A 14,353-nucleotide genomic window follows, 5' to 3' on the forward strand; every position below is an offset into this window, starting at 1 on the left:
CCACTTTGTTGAAACCGATGTAAGCTCGAGCGATTCACGGCTTCTTGTTTGATGGCGCAATGACTTACCGTTTTTTGATACTCGATCGCTTGCAAAATGATGGAGGAAGGCCGCTCGAAGTCCTTGAAGCTTGTGATGGATCCATCCGGCAACCTCCCAACGTTGAGCCGATCCAGATAGGGTGGTGAGGAAAACCCGCACTTCACCCCATCGTATTGATGCGAGGTTGCCGTGTTATCAAACTTGCCTAGATGATCATCCGGATCGGTGGTTCCATTGTATTCGCCGATCGTTGGAGGCACGAGTGCTTGGGCGAGGGTCTCGAGGATAGCCTCCAAAAAATTGGCGACATCCGCCGAGCGATGAGTCCGCCGGGGCTTTTCCTTTTCGTCATCTCGCTTTGAGATCTCATCGAAGAAGATCCCGATCTCTATGAGTGGGTGCGGCTCGGGGTGCGGAATAGAGCCTGATGAAATGCAACGTGGCTCGTGGTGCTCGCCGACCACCGACGACGTTGCTTGCCGCCGGCCCTGCCGCTCTCTTTTTGCTCAACAAGCTTGGCCCTCAACTCGATCGAGCCGAGTTCCTCCGGAAAGTGTCACGCGTGTTGTCGCCCAACCTCGCCCATTGTTTCCGCTTGATGCAGGAGCCTCCCGCTGAACGCCAAATTGATCCTGCTCGAACCGACTCAACGGACGGGGCACGCAGACTCTGCTGTCGACGGGTCTTCGACCGGTGGCACGAACCTCCACAAGACCCAAGCACAAGTCGGGCCGAAGGATTCCTGCCGACCTCCGACGCCAAGTCGAGCAAGCAGTGAGGAAAGTGGCTCCAAAGTTGTATATCGCGCGTACCTCCGGCGAAGTCTTTATATAGAGCGATGAAAGAGCTCCTACATGTCCACCGAGGCGCCTACATGTCCATAGCCCATACCCCGGTATGTGTTTGTCGAAGCTTACCCGACGCCATACCGCGCAGCCCACGACACGATGGGACAACAGAACACCGTTGTCGACTTGGAGTATGGCCTAGCCATAGGACTTGACAAATTGCCATAAGATGTTCTCGCCCTCAATACCTACCACAAGGCCCAGCAGTCGGGACGAAGGTGCCATCCTGCCAATCAACTTGCACGTGACCAAGACTCACATCGCGTCCGTCCTACCAGCCTCTTGGCCTCAATATGCTAAGGATATTTTCGTGCTATGAGGACCGCTCAAGATATCACCTTCTCTTAGGCCTTCCGCTCGGCTCTTTGCTACTGTTATATTGAGCGTCGGAACCCCGACTTCTGTCGGGGCGACTTTTGTCATCGGTTGTTCACCGGTCGGCCGGTCGGGAGGTCGGCTCATCCTTCTCCAGTCGGCCACCTGGCCTTTTGACTCCCGCGTCGCATTGGCATCTCAGAATGGGGGTCCCCTGTTCTAACCGCCGGATCATCAGGATTAAGAGTACGCACATCCATAATAACAGAGATTTTATTCTTTTATATAGTCAGTATAAAAGGAAAAATCTCAAATGGTCCTGCTCAATACACACATAATGTACTAGTGTAATTTTATAGTCAAGATAAATTAATACCAAATTATACTACAACCATTTCAATGGTTTGTCCTAATGCATCTTGGTTGTGAGGTATTATTTATAATTTATAAGGAACTGATAACATGATCTTCTGTGTGACACCACACACCATGTTATCTACAATATAAATTAAATGGACAACTGCATTTAACTAAATGCATACATTTGACCAATGTGATTCTTATTTCAAAATAAATGTTTATACAAAAAGCTAGGCCTTTAGTATACATTCTAACAATCTCTCACTTATACTAAAAGGCTATGCTGCTATATATGCTGTCATATATACTGTCATACGTATGATCCTTATCCCCTCAACATGCCCATCAAAAGCTCTTGCTGGAAGGGCCTTAGTGAAAGGATCTGCCAGGTTATCTTCTGATGCAATCTTGGCAACAACTTCTCCTTGCTTTACGATGTCTCGTATCAAGTGGTATGTGCGCTCAATGTGTTTACTTAGCTTATGGGCTCATGGTTCCTTCGAGTTTGCTACTACACCACTATTATCACAATAAATTGTGATAATTTTGGGCAACCCAAGAATCACATCTAAGTCCATCAAGAAGTTTCTGAGTCATACAACTTCTTTGGCTACCTCAGAGGCTGACATATACTCAGCTTCCATGGTGGAGTCCGAAACGCATTTCTGCTTAACATTCCTCCATGTTATGGCTCCACCTCCCAAAGTAAACACATACCCTAAGGTTGACTTACTATTGTCCCTATATGATTGGAAGTTTGAATCCGTGTAACCCACAGGGAGAAAATCATCTGCCTGGTAAACTAGCATATAATCACTAGTCCTTTTTAGGTACTTCAATATATGCTTTACGGCAGTCCAATGTCCTTATCCTAGGTTGCTTTGATATCTGCTAACCATGCCCACGGCAAAACAGATATCCGATCTCGTACATAGCATCGCATACATTAGACTTTCTACAGCCGAAGCATAAGGAACTATCTTCATGTCCTCTATTTCCTTTGATGTTTTAGGAGACATCTCTTTAAATAAAGGTACTCCATGCCGAAAAGGTAGAAAACCTTTCTTGGAGTTTTGCATGCTAAAACGAGCTAGAATAGTATCGATGTATGAAGCTTGGGATAAACATAACATTCTTTTCTTGCGATCCCTTATTACTTTGATCCCAAGAATATGTCCACATTCTCCCAAATCCTTCCTATTAAACTTCTTGGACAATCATACCCTTACGTCTGAAAATACTTTGACATTGTTGCCAATGCGCAAAATTTCATCTATGTATAGTACAACAAATACCGCCACGTTTTCGTCACTCTTCTTATATACACAAGACTCATCCGGACACTGAATAAATCTATAAGACTGGATCACTTCATTAAACCAGATGTTCCAAGATCTCGAAGCTTGCTTCAATCTATAGATAGACCGATTGAGCTTACATACAAGATGCTCTTTGCCCTTCGTAATTAATCCCTCTGGTTGCTTCATATGAATATTTTCTTCAAGACTTCCATTAAGGAAAGCTGCCTCGACATCTATTTTCCAAATCTCGTAATCCATATGAGCGGCAATAGATAAAAGAATCCAGATAGACTTAAGCATGACTACCGGCGAAAAGGTTTCCTCATAATCGATTCCCTCTTTCTAAGTATACCCTTTTGCAACAAGCCTTACTTTGAAGGTTTCCACCTTCCCGTCTATCCCTCTTTTTATTTTATAGACCCATTTATATCCAATAGCTTTTACACCATTTGATGGTTCTACAAGCTCCCATACCTGATTAGAGTACATAGATTCTATTTCAGAGTTCATTGCACTTTGCCAAGATGCTGCATCTTTATCTTGGAGTGCTTCATCATATGTCCAGGGATCAGGTTCATGTTCACCAGGGATCAAGTCTAAAGATTCTCCTAAAAACATGAATCTATCAGGTTGCCTAACAACCCTCCCTCTATGACGAGGCATTACTTGTGATTGTGCATCATTTGAGACACGTGTTGCAGTTTCTTGTGGTATCTCATCTTGTACCGTTGGTACTAAGGTAGACGTGTCTTCTCTTATTTCTTCAAGAACAATTTTACTCATGGGCTTGTAGTTCATTACATAGTACTCTTCTAAAAATTGGACATTGATGCTAACAACGACCTTCTGATCTTTAGGACTATAAAATAAACCACCTTTCGTTCCTTTAGGATAACCCGCAAACAAGCGAACTTCTGTACGTGATTCGAACTTATCAGTGTCTCCCTTCAGCACATGTGCTGGACTACCCCAAAATCCGAATATGTTTCAGACTAGGCTTACACTCATTCCACAATTCTGTGGGAGTAGAGGTTACTGACTTAGAAGGTACCAACTTTAGAATGTACACTGTCGTTTCCAGAGCATATCCCCAAAATAAATTTGGTAATTCTAAATAACTCATCATTGATCTATCCATTTCCATAAGAGTCATATTCCTTCTTTCTGCTACACCATTCTATTGGGGTGTACCAGGTGCAGACAGTTGGGATTGAATCCCAACCTCTGATAAGTAACTCCTAAACTCTCCTAAGAGGTACTCACCACCATGATCAGACCATAGTGTCTTGATATCTTTACCATGACGTTTCTCCACATCAGCTTTGTATTCTTTGAACTTATCAAAGCACTCAAACTTGCGGCGTATCAAGTAAATATACCCGTATCTCGAATAGTTGTCTATAAAAAAGATAAAATATTCGAAATCACCTCTTGCCTGGATAGTCATAGGTCCACACAAATTAGAATGAATCAATTCCAACACATCTTTGGCTCTATACCCCTTGGCCTTAAAATGTCTCTTGGTCATTTTTCCTTCCAAGCAAGATTCGTAGGTTGAAAATTTTCCACCACTAATGAGCCCAAAGGTCCATCGACTATTAGCCTTTGAATCCTACTCAAGTTAATATGACCAAGTCTTAGATGCCAAAGATATGTTTGGTTTATTTCCGAAGGTTGATTTCTCTTATTAGAATTAGAAGACGTGTTATTAATTTCCATTTGTTGTATCATGGGAGTTATTGGATTTAGAGTATACAAATTGCCAACCAACGTACCAGAACAGATAACTACCCTATTTTTCTTGACAACTACTTTGTCATCAAAAGAAATAGAATATCCATTCATAATTAGTTTAGAAATTGAAATCAAGTTCTTTCTAAAACATGGTACGTAAAGACAATTTCTCAAAATCAATGTTTTATTTCTATCAAAAGATAAATAAATATCTCCCACTGCAACAACCACCACTTTTGTAGCATTGCCCATGTAGACGGTAATCTCCCCTTCATGTAGTCGTTGAGTTTCCTGGAACCCCTGCAATGAATTGCAGACATGATCAGTGGCTCCCGTATCTACACACTAGGTACCAATAGATAACACCATTAAACATGTTTCAACCACTAGAGAATAAGATATACCTTTATTGTTCTCTTTTCTGCAAGGACAGTCGACTTTCCAATGTCCAAACTGCTTGCATGTGAAGCACTTGCCTTTCGGCTTATTCACACCTGCATGCGCCCAGTCCCTAAGATCGATTTACTTTCTTTGTTGAACCAACTTGTTTTTTTTTTCTTTTTGCCTTTCGGCTTAGAAGCAGAAATATTTTCAGCAATGTGAATTTGAGAACTTTGACGACATAGCCCTTTTGCGGCTTGAAGTTCTGTCAAAAGTTCCGCCAACGAATAAACCCTTTTGTTCATGTTGTAGTTCAGGCGGAACTGCTCAAAACTTTTTGGCAGCGTTTGGAGATTGATATCGACCTGGGGTTCCCCATCGATTTCTGCTCCAAGGACTTCCATCTAATTCAAAAGAGCCATCATTTTAAGGATATGATCCCTTATGGGTATCCCCTCAGTCATGGTGGTCGTCATCAAGTTTCTCATAGCCTCCTGCCTAGTAGCCCAATTTTAGTGTCCGAAGAGTTCCTTGAGATTGTGCATCATGTCATAAGCAATAGGCATGGCCTGATATTGATGTTGCAACACATTTGACATAGAAGACAAAATATAACACCGCGTCATCTCATCTGCCCTGACCCATTTCTTATGATACTCAATTTCCTCTTCACTAGAATCGCTATTAGGCAGGCTTGGACAAATCTCAAAAAGTACGAACTTGTAACCTTCAACAGTTATGACAATGTCCAAGTTTCATTTCTAATCAATGTAATTGGGACCAGTAAGTTTATTTTCTTTCAATATAATAACAAAAGGATTGAAAGTCATTTGAAATCCTAAGAATCACAAAATATTTGGTCAAAACATTAGAATTTAAAATAATATTGATTCCTCAAACAATATCATTTAAATTCATCAACATCTCAAAACACCGTGAGTTTTGTATGTCACGATAGTGTGGATGTATACAAATTCAAACATTTGTAAGAGGGAGTTTTACCCATTAATTTTATTATCTTGTCAGCCTAACTTTATGACAAATAAAATTAATAGTTGATTTTTCTTCGGTCACACAAATAATAGCAGTGACTCCGATAGGGAGGATACTATTAAATGCGCCTAAGTGTATACCATTACTTGATACTTAGTCCATTAAATAGGATTGTGCCCCTTCAGATGGAGAACATCTCATAAACCTAAATAATTTCCTATAATTATCCATAAAGGGAGTTTGATCTAGTGATCCACAAACAAACTCATCCGATGTGGAGGAAGGCACTTAAAGCCAACGCGCAAGTTTGAATGCATCACTTACAAACCAGTAATAGAGACCATAGAATTTAAATAATTCCTCTCCCACTTAGTTATTTAAAACAAGAAGTTTTAACATGCACACACACATCACATATAAACAGCATAAAAGGCAATAAGTATAAAAAATAATTTTTCAACTATTATGACCTCATTCATAGCTATCCTCTGTGTACCACCAACCCTAGCCGCCGCCAACGGGTCATGTCATCTCATCTATTTTTCTTCCTTTTCCGCTGCGCCTCTGATCCTTAAATAGCACCACGGCTCGCAAGGATATGATCCACGACAAAAATAAAATTTTACATTTATTGATCCTATATTCCACAAGGCAATGTACATATAATCTAGATCGAACAGAATGTAAAATCCTAAAACTAATACAGCTCCTGCTGTATTTAATAATTACAATCATGCACACACATAAAATGGCCTCAACATGCCCGAGGGTCCAAATCACATACAAACACAATAGGGCCATAATAGTTGGAACTAGGATGCCTGCAACCACAAAGTTAATCTATTTACACATCCTACTATTATCCTGCCTAAATTTATGTATGAAAAGTGCATAATTTAACTAAAAACCAAACACACAGAGGTAGAAAACTCGCTCTGATACCAATTGTTGGCGCTACTCGGAATTCTGTTCTGTTTCCCTTGTACAAAAATTTGTACAAGCACAGAACTTTTCTTACCAACCCAAGTTCTTTTCAAAAGTTAAACTTGGATTGCAAACGAAACTTATCATTATTAATTCAAGTTCAACGCATGTGTTCATCAGAAGTTAAACCATATTACAGAAGTTGATTAACTTCCAAGTCGTTGGCAAGACACTCGACCTTCTTGGGTATGGGATCATCCACCACATCATAGTCAAAGCATTTCAAAGAATTTGAATATTTAAACTCCTTACAGTAACCTTAAGTTTAACTACAGAGACCACAATTGAAGCACAAGATCATTGGTCGCTTGTGTTAGTATTTCAGGATCCATACAAAGAAAATAAACTAACTAATACGCAACGGAATAATTAACTAGTTGTACCTTTCCTTTGTTTTAATAGATCTCTGGATCTTCTGCTGTATTCCTCTCCTACTCTTGGACGTCATGTGGGCAACGATCTTCCAAGACAACACCACCCAAACCACTTCTTTGCCTCCAAGACTTTCGACCACAAAGGGATGCTAGAATAAGGAGCCTCCTTCTCTTCTTCTTCTCCTTCAAGTAACCAACCACAAGAAGATGGAGCCTCTTGATGTCGTCGGCCCTTGGTAATGGAAATAAGGGGAGAATGGAAAGGGAAGAGGGCCAGCCAAAACAAGGATTAAAAGAAGAGATTTAGGTTGTGTTATACCATAAGGCACCATCTACCTCTCTTTTATAATCCTTGGTGAATGCAAAAAAGGAAAGATTTAAAATTAAAACCTTCCTTTTAATTCCTATTATGTGTGGTCGGCCCTTATTTGGGCAACAATTAAGGAAAAATTTTAAATTAAAATCTCTCTTTTAAACCATTGTGGATGTCTACAAAAAAGGAAAGATTTTAAAATTAAAATATCTCTTTTAAATCCCTTTGTGGATGGCTATAAAAGGAAAGTTTTTTAAAAATTAAAATTTCTCTTTTAAATCCCTTGGAGGATGGTTATAAAAGGAAAGATTTTAAAATTAAAATCTCTCTTTTAAATCCCTTGGAGGATGGTTATAAAAGGAAAGATTTTAAAATTAAAATCTCTCTTTTAAATCCCTTGGAGGATGGCTATAAAAGGAAAGTTTTTTTAAAAAATTAAAACTCTCTTTTAATTCCTTATGGTCGGCCCATTGCTTGGGCACCAAGCAAGGCTTGGCCAGCCACCTCTTGGGCTCCAAGCAAAGCTTGGCTGACCCTTGCTTGGGCACCAAGCAAGGATGTGGATGACCCATTACTTGGGTAAGAAGTGGACTTGGTTGGATACAAAGTTTTTTTTATAAAGAGGCTACAACATGGACCTAGAGGAGGAATTGGTTTTGGCCTCCTGATGGACTTGGACTTCCCGTGCTCAGCCGAACACCTAACTCAAATCCATCAATAATAACTCATACCACTAAAGGGTTATTATTGAACTACCGCACCAATCCCATATTACAATATGGGCTCCTTATTATGAGTGTGTTAATCTCCCTATATTTAAGATATCGTATGTCCATTAATTAAATGAGTTACTGATAACTCACTTAATTAACACTAACTCCAAGAGTAGTATCACTCAACTTCATTGTCATATCGAAACTAAGTCCACCTGCAGGGTTTACATGACAATCCTTATGAGCTCCTAAAGGGGACATCATCATCCTAATAAATAGGACGCAGTTTCATTCTATAATCAACAACACACCATATAAATAATATTATTTCTTAACTTATCGGGCCTATTGATTTAACGAATAAATCTTACCCTTTGATAAATTAAAGAAATAAATACTAAGTACATGTACTTGTTATTATATCAGGATTAAGAGTACGCATATCCATAATCACTACAACAAAAACCCTCATAGACATCGGTTTTCCACCAGTGTCTATTTCATTTTCGACCGATGTCTATGAAGCCGATGTAAAAGGTCTGTCATTTTAGACATCGGGTTAAAACCAGTGTAGTATCACTTAACGACACCGGTGTTCGAATCGGTTATTAACCGGTGTAGTATGACTTAACGACACCGTTTCATCAACGGTGTAAAACCGATGTAATATTATATGTTAATAACAATTTTGACAGCGGTATACGACCGATGTAATATTAGTTAATAACACCGATTTTGCAGCGGTGGAAAACCGATGTAAAATCAATATATTTTAACAGCACATTGATTTCCAAAACAATGAATACAATAACAAAAAAAATACATAAATATTCACAAATTACACAAATACTCTTCATTCAACAATATCCATAAAATACACAAATATTCACAAATTACATAAATAATCTTCTTACAACAGTATCCATAAAATACACAAATATTCTTTTTACATCAAAAGCTAATAGATATCAGAATCAAGGTAGAACATTCTTTTAACAACACATCAAGGTAGAACTGCACTTCAAATGTAATCTAGCATGCATTTAGCCCACTCGAACCGCACTTCATCAATTTCAACTCTGGAGTACTTGAGATTTGTAAACTGTAAAAACACATAAATAATATATTAGTAAAGATACAATTTTGAAAGCTGGAAATGGTAAAGATGCAATTTTGAAAGCTGAAAATGGTAAAGATGCAATTTTGATTTATTTATTTTTTTTTCCAAATATCTGCTCTAGCTCTAACGAGGCCAGTCTAGTTTTTCTGATCTCTGTCCTTCTAACACTTCAAATCAAGCATTTTGAAAGCTTTTCAGTCTGGTTTTGCAATGAAAACTACCAATAAACTAAATTTGGAATGCAAAATATCTAAACCAAAGAAAGTCCCTTTCTAATCATGATCAGGACCCAATAATCCACCATATGTCAAATAACTAAAACAAATGTATACATGTATCAAATAAAATAGAATACTAAGTTTTTAAAGGCTGTTGTGGAAGACTATTGTTCATAATGCTTAATTCATTGAAGGATAATTGCGCGCATCCGCATACTTTAATTTGCTCCTTCTAATTAAAGTGTAGAGATTCATAAGAACCAACAACATCATACAACAAATTACTAGGCATGATAATGGTTGAATTCAAAAATCATGGAAGGACCAAGAGCATCATATAACAAATCAGTGACCCTGAATTCTATTGAACTATTAATCATAGACGAGCATATAGCTGCCAAAATTGAAATATAGAAGTTCAAAGACTACATAGAAACACATCAAGCACCAGGAGAAAAGCATAGCAGCAGCAAGATCTGATATAATGAGGGAAAAGCTAAGAGACGTTCATAATCAATCAAAATCAATGAGTTTGTATCAATTATGATACTGAAACAGTGTTGGAAAATGCAACAAATTATCTTTAGGGCTTATATGCAAAATGGAAGATATTGTATTATTACCATTGCTGGAAGTGAATCCTTGTGGTCAACTCCAAAATTTTCAATTATATCTTTCATATATCGCATGATATAAAAATTACATTGCTCCGCATCCGGTTGTTGATGAGCCTATGTTAGAAAAGAAAATTTATTAATACGTAGTCAAGACCACATGAATGTGACATTCACATAATGAGTAGAATTTTTGTTAAAGAATTACCAGCTAAATCCAAGTGCTTCAATTTTCTATTGGCATTCACAAAAATATTTCCTTCTATTTGATTGCTTGATGAATTGAGTTGTGTCATACTTGTGCCAGCTCCTGCTGCATCTTGTAGCAAACAATTTGACAAAGAAAGATGTTCTAGGCTATTATAATTAATTTGGTGAAGCCAAGTATTTGCTAAAGAGAGATTGACACAACTCATGTCTAGATATTCTAGAGAAGTTAAGTGGGAAAGCCAACTCATGTCATTTGACCATTGTGAAGAACGCCAATCACAACAACTAAGGTCGAGGAAGCGTAGGTTAGAAAGATTGCCTAATTGTTGAGGAATTAATCCATCAAATATTGCATTGGAGAGGTTAAGATGTTCCACATGGACAAGCGAGGAAATCATACTAGCTTGGGATGCGAAGTTGTTGAAGCTTAAATCCAAGTATTTTAAATGCTTTAGTTTAGGCAAAGAAGAATTACTTTTTCTTGCACAAAAAAGTGACGCTTAAATGCTCCATTTGACATTGTTTGCAGGATGAATAACAGCATCAACATTAAATGAATATCATGTACAAAATAATCAGAAACCTTACGTGGATGAATTGTAGCAACTGGGAAATGTAAACAGATAAACACCAAGTTCATAGATCACCACTTTGGAACTACATAATAAAAAGAAAAGAAACGTTACTATTACTACCTCAAAGGAAGTTTAAATTTGCTACAACATGTGTACCATATTCTTAACCAGATAGTAACTAGCATCAACAACTCCATTGAATGATTTATCTTGCTCACATGGAGAACTTTTAAATACAATATTAATGAAGAACTTGGTAGGAGAAAAAGATGTATGGAAAGGAGAGGAATTAGGCTAGAAAAAAGGTGGAATTGTAGAAACATAGTAAAAAGGATTTCCTCCAAGAAAATGATTACAGATCCATATACGGTCACGATTATCATCTATTAACCAAGTAAGCTATTGAAAAGAGAAATACTCTCAAAACAAATTATTTAAACTTGTGTACATAGATTAAAATTGAATTTGTATGAAATGGCAATTAAATTGAACTAAAAGTGATAAAGTCCACAACAATGATAAACAAACAACACTAAAAGAATACATATATCTCGTTCCAGTTTAAGTTTCACGCATTGATAAAGCTTACAGCTTCACGAACTTTGAAAGGATAAGTACCTGATGGTTCGCACAGTTCATGTTTTGTGCAAGAAAATTTTGTTGAAGAACCTAGTCATACCAATTATCTCATAAGTTTGGTCAAAACTAAAACAACTGAACCTTTATATAAGAAGAATAAAAGCATCAAAAGACATGGTACTTGGTATTCTCCGGTTGTGTTTGTGATAGGGTGAGATACCCCCATTTCTCTGCTTGCAGAACCTTCACCATCCTGTGGAGGAAAGAAACTTACATATTCTTGTTAACAGTATTAACAACTAGCTAAAGATAGGAAAGTGATACCCCCATTGCTATCTTCGCGAACTTTGAAAGGATAAGTACCTGATGATTCGCATAGTTCATGTTTTGTGCAGGAAAATTTTATTAAAGAACCTAGTCATACCAATTATCGCATAAGTATCCAATAAGAAAATATACTTGTTTGAAACTATCTACAAATTGGGCATTACTGATTTCTACTACAAACTGCAATAAAAGTTGAATTTTCAATAATCCACAATGAGTTATATGTCACAAATCTAAAGAAGAAGAAGAAGGAATAGCAGATATTGCACAAGGGGAGGAAGGGAGAGTATCTCAGACCTGCCACTCCTCCAGCCCCTGCACGCTTTCAGGGTTGAGCTTCTTCACGGCCACCAACGTGCCCACGCTGCTCTTGGAAGGATTGAGAGTCTTCTCCTCCACCCAGCCCTTATACACCTTCCCGAATCCACCCTCTCCGAGAACGGACTCGGGCTTGAAGTTCCTAGTGGACCTCCGGAGCTCGACGAAGGTATAGACGCGAAGGTTGGGCGCCTCCAGGATCCTCCCCTCCGGGAACACCTTCTCGACGCTGATGTCGTTGCCGGAGGACTCCCCCAGGGTCGTGCTGCTGCTGAGGTTCGACACCTTCCCGGTGGTCGTCTCGCTACCGCTGGTCCTTGACGTCGAGCGACCTGCGCGATTAGCCAAAAGGGTCAGGATTTCTCCAGATCAGATGAAAATTAAGCGCGGAACTAAAATTATTGAAGGTGGAAAAAAAGGTTACTTTTTCAATCAACTGGAGATGAAATCTGGACCAAAAACCATCTCCTAAAACCTAGCAAAATCAGGTGAAAGATCGGGAAGAAAATATACCTGGACTTACGGTGTGGCAACTGCAGGAGTGGGAGATCTTGAAGACGAACCAAAGCAATTCCCCATTCTCTTGTCATCGTCATCTTCTCCTCCTCTTCCCCGCTATCTTTCTTCCCGATTGTCGTTTCTTTCTCTCTGATTAGGAAACGAAAAATCGAGGAAGGTGAGGAAGGAGAAGGAAATCCAAAAGGACACAAGAAAACCACGGCGAAGAAGAACACGAGGTTCTTGACCGAGAGCCTCATCAAGCATCAAATTGAGAAGGCAGGGAGGAAAATTGTCAGTTGGCAGGGGCGATCAGATCTACTCGGAAAGCAAAATAAATGCAGAGGAAGCAAAATTTTAAGGTAACGAGGTGGATTCGAGAAGCAAAAAGTAGGCGATTCTTGCTCTCTCGCTCCCTCCCTCCCTCCCTCCTCCTCCTTCGTTGGTGGCGGTTCCACCTTTTTGCCACTTCGTTGCCTCTTGCTGCCGCATAGAAAAATGGGAAGCGACGAAACGTTTCGGTGCTTATGTTTACAAATACTCGAGCAACACGAAGGGGAAGAAGGAGATGAGGCTGAGGGAGATAAGCAGACGGCCAGCGGCGAGAAAGAAAGTGGTGGCGGCGTTACGATGATATACGATGGACGACGTAGGTTTAGGTTTAGAGGGAACTTTGTAAAGTATTGTAAATTTTGGCTTATGGGAAAATTAAATTATTTTATTTTGGTTCATTAACATCGGGTTTTAAAAACCGCTGTTAAAATCGGTGTCTATTAACGGAAAAAAAAGGCGCTCATAAACATAGCCTAAAAAACCGATGTCTATGAGCGAAAATCTGCACTCATAGACACCGGTTTTTGAAAAAATCGATGTAAAATACTCAAAGACATCAGTTTTTGCTTAAAAATGTTATTGTTCCACCGATGTTTATGAGGGTTTTTCTTGTAGTGAATAACAGAGGTTCTGTTCTTTTATGTAGTCAGTATAAAAGAAATAACCTCAAATGGTCCTGCTCAATACATACATAGTGTACTAGTGTAATTTTATAGTCAAGATAAACTAATACCAAATTATACTACAACCATTCCAATGGTTTGTCTCAATCCATCTTGGTTGTGAGCTACTATTTATAATTTATAAGAAACTGATAACATGATCTTCTGTGTGACATCACACACCATGTTATCTACAATATAAATTAAATGGACAACCGCATTTAACTAAATGCAGACATTTGACCAATATGATTCTCATTTCAAAATAAATATTTATACAAAAAGTTAGACTTTTAGTATACATTCTAACACTCCAAACTCAACTCAACAACATCAAACTTGAAAGAGGAGAAAAGGTATCTTCACTTCATGTTAAAATTAAAGAAATATTAAGTGGACTAACAAGTGTAGGTGAGAAACTCTCCAACCGTGACAATGATTTCCCAAGAACCATAACTTGGAGTTCAATTATTGACTCATTCTACATTTCAAAGGATCTTGAGAAGTGCTCTCTAGATGAATTCTTCTCAACCATAGAGTT

The 14,353-nt window shown here is 38.7% G+C and overlaps 1 long non-coding RNA gene across 3 annotated transcripts; it reads right to left on the minus strand.

Moving 5' to 3' along the window:
- Positions 1-10,366: 10,366 nt before the first annotated feature.
- Positions 10,367-13,468, minus strand: LOC122051919. Of its 3 annotated transcripts, none has more exons than XR_006131603.1 (7): positions 12,833-13,468; positions 12,299-12,651; positions 12,038-12,088; positions 11,856-11,927; positions 11,714-11,764; positions 10,519-11,177; positions 10,367-10,427 (listed from the first exon to the last, which is right to left on the minus strand). It is a non-coding gene; the product is annotated as an uncharacterized LOC122051919 (long non-coding RNA). The 3 variants fall into 3 exon arrangements; XR_006131604.1 differs by having other exon boundaries at positions 11,999-12,088; XR_006131602.1 differs by lacking the exon at positions 12,038-12,088 and having other exon boundaries at positions 12,833-13,467.
- Between the last annotated feature and the right edge of the window lie 885 nt (positions 13,469-14,353).

The sequence above is a fragment of the Zingiber officinale genome, chromosome 3A, assembly GCF_018446385.1.
Source record: "Zingiber officinale cultivar Zhangliang chromosome 3A, Zo_v1.1, whole genome shotgun sequence".
NCBI lineage: Eukaryota > Viridiplantae > Streptophyta > Magnoliopsida > Zingiberales > Zingiberaceae > Zingiber > Zingiber officinale.